Here is a 7,774-nt window from a genome sequence, read left to right on the forward strand (position 1 = left end):
AGCACGGGGCTGGCATCTGGCCGGGCCTGTGTCTGCATCTGAAGATGAAGGACAAAGCTGTGTGAAGCAATGTGAGGAAATGGGGCGAATCTATCAGTTTGCCCAGAAGCCTACTCTCCTGGGTAATGACTTTTATTCATTCATGAGGGCAGAACCTTCATGATTTAATCACTTCTTTGTAAAATTTAATTAAATTTATAATACTATTATTAATACAAAATTAACATTATAATGGTTATTACTGTTATAATTATTAATGTTGAGATAAGGTCTCTCTAAGTAGCTCTGTCTGGCCTGAAATTCAGAGATCCACCTGCCTCTGCTGCTCCAGTGGTAGCATCAAAGCCCCAGTGGTAGGAACAAATGCCCCACCACACTTAGCCTAATCCCCTTTTTCTCCCTCCAAGACAGAGAGGGTTTCTCTGTGTAGCCCTAGAACTCTAGAACTTGATTTGTAGATCAGGCTGGCCTTGAACTCAAAGATCTGCATGCCTCTGCCTTCCGAACTGGGATTATCACATCCGACACCTAATCTCTTCTTAGTATTACTACAGCAGTGGGGCTGGAGAGATGGCTCATTGGTTAAGAGCGCTGGCTACTCTTCCAGAGGACCTAGATTTGATTCCCAGCACCCAGATGCTGGTTTACAACTGCCTATAGCCCCAGTTCTGTGGCATCTGATGGCCTCTCCTGACCTCTGTAGGGACCAGGCATGCATATGGTGCACATATATATAATCAGGCCAAACACTCAGGTGCAACAAGCTGAAAATAAAATTACTGTTGTAGTGGCGTTGGAATAGCAGTGAGTTTTGGAGGGACATTCAAGCCCCAGCATGTCCTTACAAATTGCAGAATATACAGGCACCTTTCTTCTCAGGGTCCCTTGTGTTTCAGGAGACATTAAGTTTGACTGTATGTCAGGTCTCCTGTCAGCTGCAGTCTACTCATAACCACGCCTTCACAGTGATATTACAAGACACCACCGTTTGGAATCCTGGAGAGATCGCTTCTCTGCCTTTTGGCTAAGATCAAGTGTGGAATCCTGGAGAGATTGGTTTGTGCATCACCTGCCAACTGTACAGCGAGCCCTGTTCCTCAGGTGAGGTAGGAGCCAGACACACAAAGCATGCCAAAAGGTGAGCAGCCTTGGCAGTCACTAGAAGTTACTAGGAGGGTCTTGAAGATCAGAGTCTGATTCTCAGGCACCCCACTGCCTCACAAAGCCCTGATGGAGGACTCTGGAGCTGTAGGCTTTCCCATCAGCAAATGCAAGTCCAAGCAAATTAGCCCCTGTGTGACTTAAGCTGCTTGCTTTAGAAGAAACCAAATCCCAGCACTTGGGAGGCAGAGGCAGAGGCAGAGGCAGAGGCAGAGGCAGAGGCAGAGGCAGAGGCAGAGGCAGAGGCAGAGGCAGAGGCAGAGGCAGGTAAATCTCTGAGTTTGGGGCTAGCCTGGTCTACATGAGTTTCAGGAGAGGCAGAGCTACATAGATTTCTGGTTCAAAAGGGAGGAGAAGGAAGAGGAAGAAGAAGGGGGGGACAAACAAAGAGGAGGAAAAAGAAGGAGGAAGAGGAGGAGGAGAAGAAAAGGAGTAGGAAGAAGAGAAGAAAAAGAAGAAGGGGGAGGAAAAAGAGGAAGAGAAAGAAGAGGAGGAGAGGTAGAAATTAAAGGAGGAAGAGGATGAGGAAGAGGAGGAGGAGGAGGAGGAGGAGGAGGAGAAAAAGGAGAAGGAGGAGGAAGACTGAATTTAGGGAAAGAGTGCATGTGACAACCAGATCCTGAAATGAATAATTACAGTTCACGGCAGCCTTGCGCTCCCTGTTTCTCTGGTGCCTCATGCAGATGTCAACTATATGCCAGTCAGTTCACTGACTGATAGACTAGAAGAGGGGACCAGGCGAAAACCAGATAAGACTCCTCATATTTAGTTTCCTTTAAAGGATGCCCTGGAGAAATGAGCCAAATTGGTTGCACTTAAGTCTCCAAGTGTTTTTGTAAGGCGAAAGTGCTTCACTTTTGGTTTTGGGTTCACCGTCATTGGCTAGTGTTGCAAAGGGGCTCCCAAAAGCGCCATTGGCTAAACAGTGATTTCAGTCTGAGGATACATCTAGGTTTAAAAGCCACTTGTGACTCACTTTAGATAGTAAAAGCTGAGGGACGGGGTGGAGGGGGTTGCATTCACAGTCTCTTTATTGTGGGATCCTCTACAGTTCAGACATGAGAAAGAAGAACAGACATATTTATTTCTGTGATCTCAGGCTTACATTGTGCAACACAACAAAGAATTCATTTGGCATTTAAAAGATCCTCCCAGCTCTTGTTCTCTTCCTTTCCCCTCTTCCCTCTTTGTTCCTTCTCTTCCCCTCCCCCTTCCCCCTTCTCTCCATGTGCTCATGGCCACCCTCTACTCCTCCCCTTCTCTACTCTACTCTCTCTTTCTCTGCCTTACTGCCCTCTTAACTCCCCTCCCCATGTCCTAAATAAACTCTACTCTATACTTTAAAAAGAGAAAAAGATACTCCCAGTTTAAAAAAAAAAAGGGTACTGTCAGGTTGGAGAGATGGCTCAGTAGTTAAGAACATTGGCTGCTCTTCCAGAGGTCCTGAGTTCAGTTCCCAGCAACCACATGGTGGCTCACAGCCATCTGCAATGAGATCTAAGGTCCTCTTCTGGTGTGTCTGAAGACAGCTACAGTGCACTTATATATAATAAATAAATAAATCTTAAAAAAAAGAAAGCCTGCAATTAAAAAAATAAAAACAAACTGGAATAGCACAAAGCAAACAGAAGAAAAGGAGCCAAAGAAAAGGCACAAGAAACACATATAGGCTCAGAAACACACATGTTCACCCACATAAGTCCCCCAAGACACAAAACTGAAGGCCATAATTTATATGCAAAAGACCTGTAAAGTTAACAACAATGCCCTGATAGAGCACTATGGGACAAAGAACATCCAGAAGATGCCACTGAGTTTGATTTGTGTTGGCCATCTACTGCTGGGAATGGTGCCTGCCCTTAAGACTAGTTTGTATCCCCAGTGAGACTGATGGAGAGAGCTACATTTTCCCTTGTATTTATCACTTGGGGATAGCTTCTGGGTTAGGGGTGGGGCCTGTGTCCACGCCCCCTCTCAGTGCTGGGAACCCATCTGGCTTAGACCCGTGCAGGCCCTGTGCACACTGTCACAGTCAGTGTGAGTCGTCAGTCCTGCTGTGTTTCCTTGTTTCCTTGGCATCCTCCAGCCCCTCTGGCTGTTACACTCTTCCCAACTCCCCCAGCAGAGCATTTTAAAGCCAATAATCTCCAAGTTCCTTCCCCACCCCCACCCCCACGTTTTGATGTTCCTTCCACCACTAGAACCTCTTTCCCAAGATGAACTAATTAATCCTCACCAGAGATGAAATTAGAGCTAATTCTTTCACACATGCAAAGCACCTTTTAGCTAAGGATTATTAACCCTGCCCGATGCATTTGTCTCCTTTGACAACAGCACATGTTTCTGAGATGACAAGGAAAGAATTCATTACTATGTCAAAAAAAATCAGGCGCAAAGAAGAAAATATTGCCCCCTAGGACACAGAGGAAGAGTGGAGTTAGCTGAGCAGGGATGGGCTGGAGAGATAAGCCCCAGAACACATCTGGACCTCCGGGTGTGCTGCCCAGCAAGGTAGAGAGAAGTCACCTCCGGCTATGGGGCTATGGGGAGTAGATCACTCTTTGCCTTGGTCTTACCACATCTATAGTCCCAGTAGCCTCAGCAGCCAGGCCTGTTCCCTCTGTCTGTCCCTCCACATTCCTTTAGCACACAATGGGGGGAAGCTCTTAGAAGGAAGCTCTTTCCAGAGAGTCTAAGCTTTGCTGGTTTCCTTTCTTGTGTATCTATGGCTTACTCTGAGGGCTACAGATCTCTGGCTTTGTTTATTTCATTTCATTATCTATTTGAGATAGGGCTTGCTATGTGACTCAGGCTGGCCTGGAACTTAGGATTCTCCTCCTTCATCTTTCTCAGTGCTGAGGTTACAGGCTTGTGCTGTGACTGATTTTCAAAATTTTAAACCTTTTAAATTTGACTCAGCTGCTGCTGCTTCTCCTCTTCTTCCTCTTTCTCCTCCTCCTCTTTCTCTTCTCCCTCTTCCTCTTCCTTTCTCTTCCTCCTCCTCTTCCTTTCTCTTCCTCCTCTTCCTCCTCCTCTTCTTCCTCTTCTTCCTCTTCCTCCTCTTCCTCCTCTTTCTCCTCCTCTTCCGCAGGGTTTCTCTGTATATCCCAACCTGCCCTGGAACTTGCTCTGTAGACCAGACTGGCCTTGAACTCACGGATTTACTTACATCTGCCTTGAGAAAGCCATAAGCCACGGTGCCCAGCTAGACAAGGCTTCTAAAGAAAAAGAAAAAAAAAAGAGAGAGATAAAGAAACGCCTCATTTGTTAGGCCCCAAAGGTCTTCGCCCCCTGCCAGGCACACAGCATGTGTCAAACACATGTTGGGAGGGGATGAAGAGTGAATCCCTCTGCCACCCTGCAGCACCCGGCTGCTGAGTCCCAACTGTGGCCAGAGCAGTTAAGACAAGTTGCCAAAGAGCCACCTGACATTGACCTGGCTGGAGACCAGAAGGACTCTGCAAGATGTGAAGGAGTCAGATCGGAGCTCAGCTGCTGTTGGAGAGGCTGGTCCTACAAAGCAGAACGCTATTTCATTTTTATCTACGCTCCAGGCCTGGTGTGACCTAGCTCTTAGGTCTATCGGAGACCTAGGCTCCCCCTCCCACTTGCTCTGTACTATGTCCATGTTCTAGATGAAAAGAATGGGGAGAGGCCGAGGGGAAGGATGTGCCCTCTCTGTTTAAGGACGTATTGTGTGCATCAAGTCCATATGCCCCCAGTTCACACTCCTTAGCCAGAGCCTAGACACATGGCCACATCCCGTGGAAGAGCTAGTGAGAAATGCGTGCCCTTCAGAGAGAGTGGCCATGTAAACTGTCACAGTATTCCAACAAAGGAGACTAGCTGGTTTGGGTGGTGCATGCTTGTAGAGCCAGAACTCAGGAGGTGGAGACGGGAGGACCATGACAAAGTGCACAGACATGCATGTAGGCAGGCAGAACACCCATTCACATAAAATGATTAAAAGATGAAGAATAAGAAAACATATATTCCAGGCCTGCCTGGGCTATGAAGCAAAAAAGCTTTTTCTATTTGGGGAGAAAGAAGCTAAAAAAAAAAAAAAAAAAAAAAAGGAGACTAGATATTTACAAGCAACGCGCCGTTTGTGCCATATGCTGGCTTTATGTAATGGAGGGCAGATGTGACTGTCTACACAGGCTTGGTGTAGACAGCTGGCTCTGATGACATAAATAGAAAGCCTTTCCTTCAGAACAGGGTCAGGCTGGTGCACAGAGCCTCAGCTGCCGTTATGGAAGCCTAACACCAAAGTGCTGTCTTCAGAGGTGAAGATGAGGGTGTGCTATGGTCAGCTTGATTCGTTCATTGTGAGTCTTCTGTCTACTGCTCAAGAAGAGACAGCATGGCTGATCAAATGTGCCACTGTCTCGTACCTTCACAGCAACAGCGACAGGAAGGGCTGAGAAGAGGCACCAGAACTTGTGTGGTGACTAGACATCCCTCCTTTTTTTTCCCCAGCATGAGGGATTGCACATGCTGGGCAGAAACTCTGGCACCAAGTTATATGCCTAGCCATTGGCTGTTTGAGGCAGGGTCTTGCTATGTTGGTCTTGAACTCATAATCCTTCTGCCTCGGGTTCCCAAGGGCTGGGATTACAGCGCCTGACGATACATCCCTTGTTAAATTGTTGATCCTCTGTTTTTCCCACTTCCTGATGATCCCACCATGGTTGGCCTTGGAAAAATTCCCAAACTTGGCCTCTCCTTCCGGGAAATGGGTGACTGTTTCCTCATTCCTCTTGCTGGTAAGTGGCAGAGTGACGGAGCTTTCCAGTGGGAGGTGGGCAGAGCGTTCATCCCTAGGCCTAAGCTGAAGGCTGAGGGTGTCCTGTCCATATTCTTTCTCCCTGTCCACTGCCTGCTACATGGCCACAGGGACATAGAGGCCATGTCACTGTGCTGCGTAGACAATATTCATGCCCCCAAAAGATTGTGGAGCAGCAGTGGGTCTCTTAGAGACAGAGCAACCCTCATGGGCACCCTCATTTGTGTCTGTTGGGTGAGAAAGGAATTTTCCTTTCTCCATTGTATTGTGACATTGATATATTTTTGTTATAGCAGTCCAGTCTTTTAGAGCAGCAAAAACACAAGGAATTTTCCTCCCAAGTACTAGGTACTAGGGATGGAATCCAGGGTAAGCACTCTAACATTATGCTCTACTTGCCAACACCCCCCCCCCCTTGTTTACTTTTTAAGACAGGATCTTACTAAGTTGCCTAGGCTAGCTCTGGAATCAATCTGCAGCCCAGGCTGACCTTGACATTTTAAACCTCTTGCCACAGACTTTCGAGTATCTGAGATTACTATCCTACATCGCCATTTATCATTACAACTCACAATCCATCTGCCGCAGCCCCCTCCCGCCCTCTGGACTAGGATTACAGGTGTGAGCCACTGTGCTCAGCAAAAAATTACATTTTGAAGTCAAAAGGAGGAAGACCTTATTTGGGTTCCCAATCTTTCTGCCCATGGTCTGTTGGCCTTTTATTACCTTTGGGCCTTTGGTAGGGACAACGTGGCAGAGGCTTCCTTCACACTCAGGACAGCTGGGAGACAGGTGAGAAACGGGAGTGGGCTGGAGCCCCAATGCTCTCTTTTAGGTCACACCCTGATGGCCTAACTCTTCTCCTAGGCGTCACTTCTTAAAGGCGTCACAGCATCTCGTCAGCCCACAGGTTCCACATATGTGCCTTGGGGGAGGGGCACATGTCATCTCTGAACTATGGCCCGAGGACAATGCACTTGATGTAAGTGAAACAAGGCAGGCCATAGTGTGGCCACAGTCTGTTCACGTGCAAAAGCTTTCCCGTTGTCTCACCCCTGACCCCTCCCATTTGACCTCCTCCTCTCTAGCCACCCTGGAGTCCTGAAGCTCTCCCAGCCATGTTCTCAGCCTCAGTATTGAGACAGCCTCAATGTCAGTCCCTCTGGTGTTCCCAGACACACTGTGGATGCACCTTCCTTTCCTTCAGACTTTAGTTGACGATCACTAAGCCAGACAAACCATTTCTGGCTGTGCCATAGCCGAAGAATGGGCTCTTCATCCCACCCACGGCCTCCCCACTTCTGCTCATCTTACTCAGCCTGCATTTGTCTAGTTACTATTGAGTCACATGACACTTGTCCCACTGAGGAGTGCAGCCCTGTGAGGAGGACAGAGAACTAATGTGATTTGTTTATTAGTGTAGTTATAAGGCAGCGCAGACCACCAATGGATGTTGGTGAGATAAAGAAGTCACATATGTAGTTATAATTAATGATATCATGTGATGTAGTTCCTTAAAAAATCTTAAGTAAAGCCAGACATCTTGGTACAGTGCACACCTATAATCCTAGCACTTTGGAAAGTTGGAGCAAGAAGGCTTCCAAGTTCATGCTAGTCTGGGCTACATTGTGACACTGTTTCTAAAAGCAAACAAAACAGCCTCAGGTAACTGATAGAGAAGTCAAAGGGGTGATAAGGTGGTGACCAACATGTCAAGTGTGTCTGTCCTTGGGTGGACAGATGGTTAGCAATTTTGTCTGTTTGGTTTTTTTTTTTATTGTACTTTTCTGTAGTTTTGAAACACTTTGCAATAAGCATATGCTATAA

General features: G+C 47.1%; 1 long non-coding RNA gene across 1 annotated transcript in view; it reads left to right on the forward strand.

The window, feature by feature from the left end:
* The window catches only part of LOC147995504 (uncharacterized), a 31,301-nt gene that overhangs the window by 3,047 nt on the left and 20,480 nt on the right, over nt 1–7,774 (forward strand). The window lies entirely within an intron of this gene.

Source organism: Rattus norvegicus, chromosome 3 (assembly GCF_021556685.1).
Source record: "Rattus norvegicus strain SHRSP/BbbUtx chromosome 3, alternate assembly SHRSP_T2T, whole genome shotgun sequence".
NCBI lineage: Eukaryota > Metazoa > Chordata > Mammalia > Rodentia > Muridae > Rattus > Rattus norvegicus.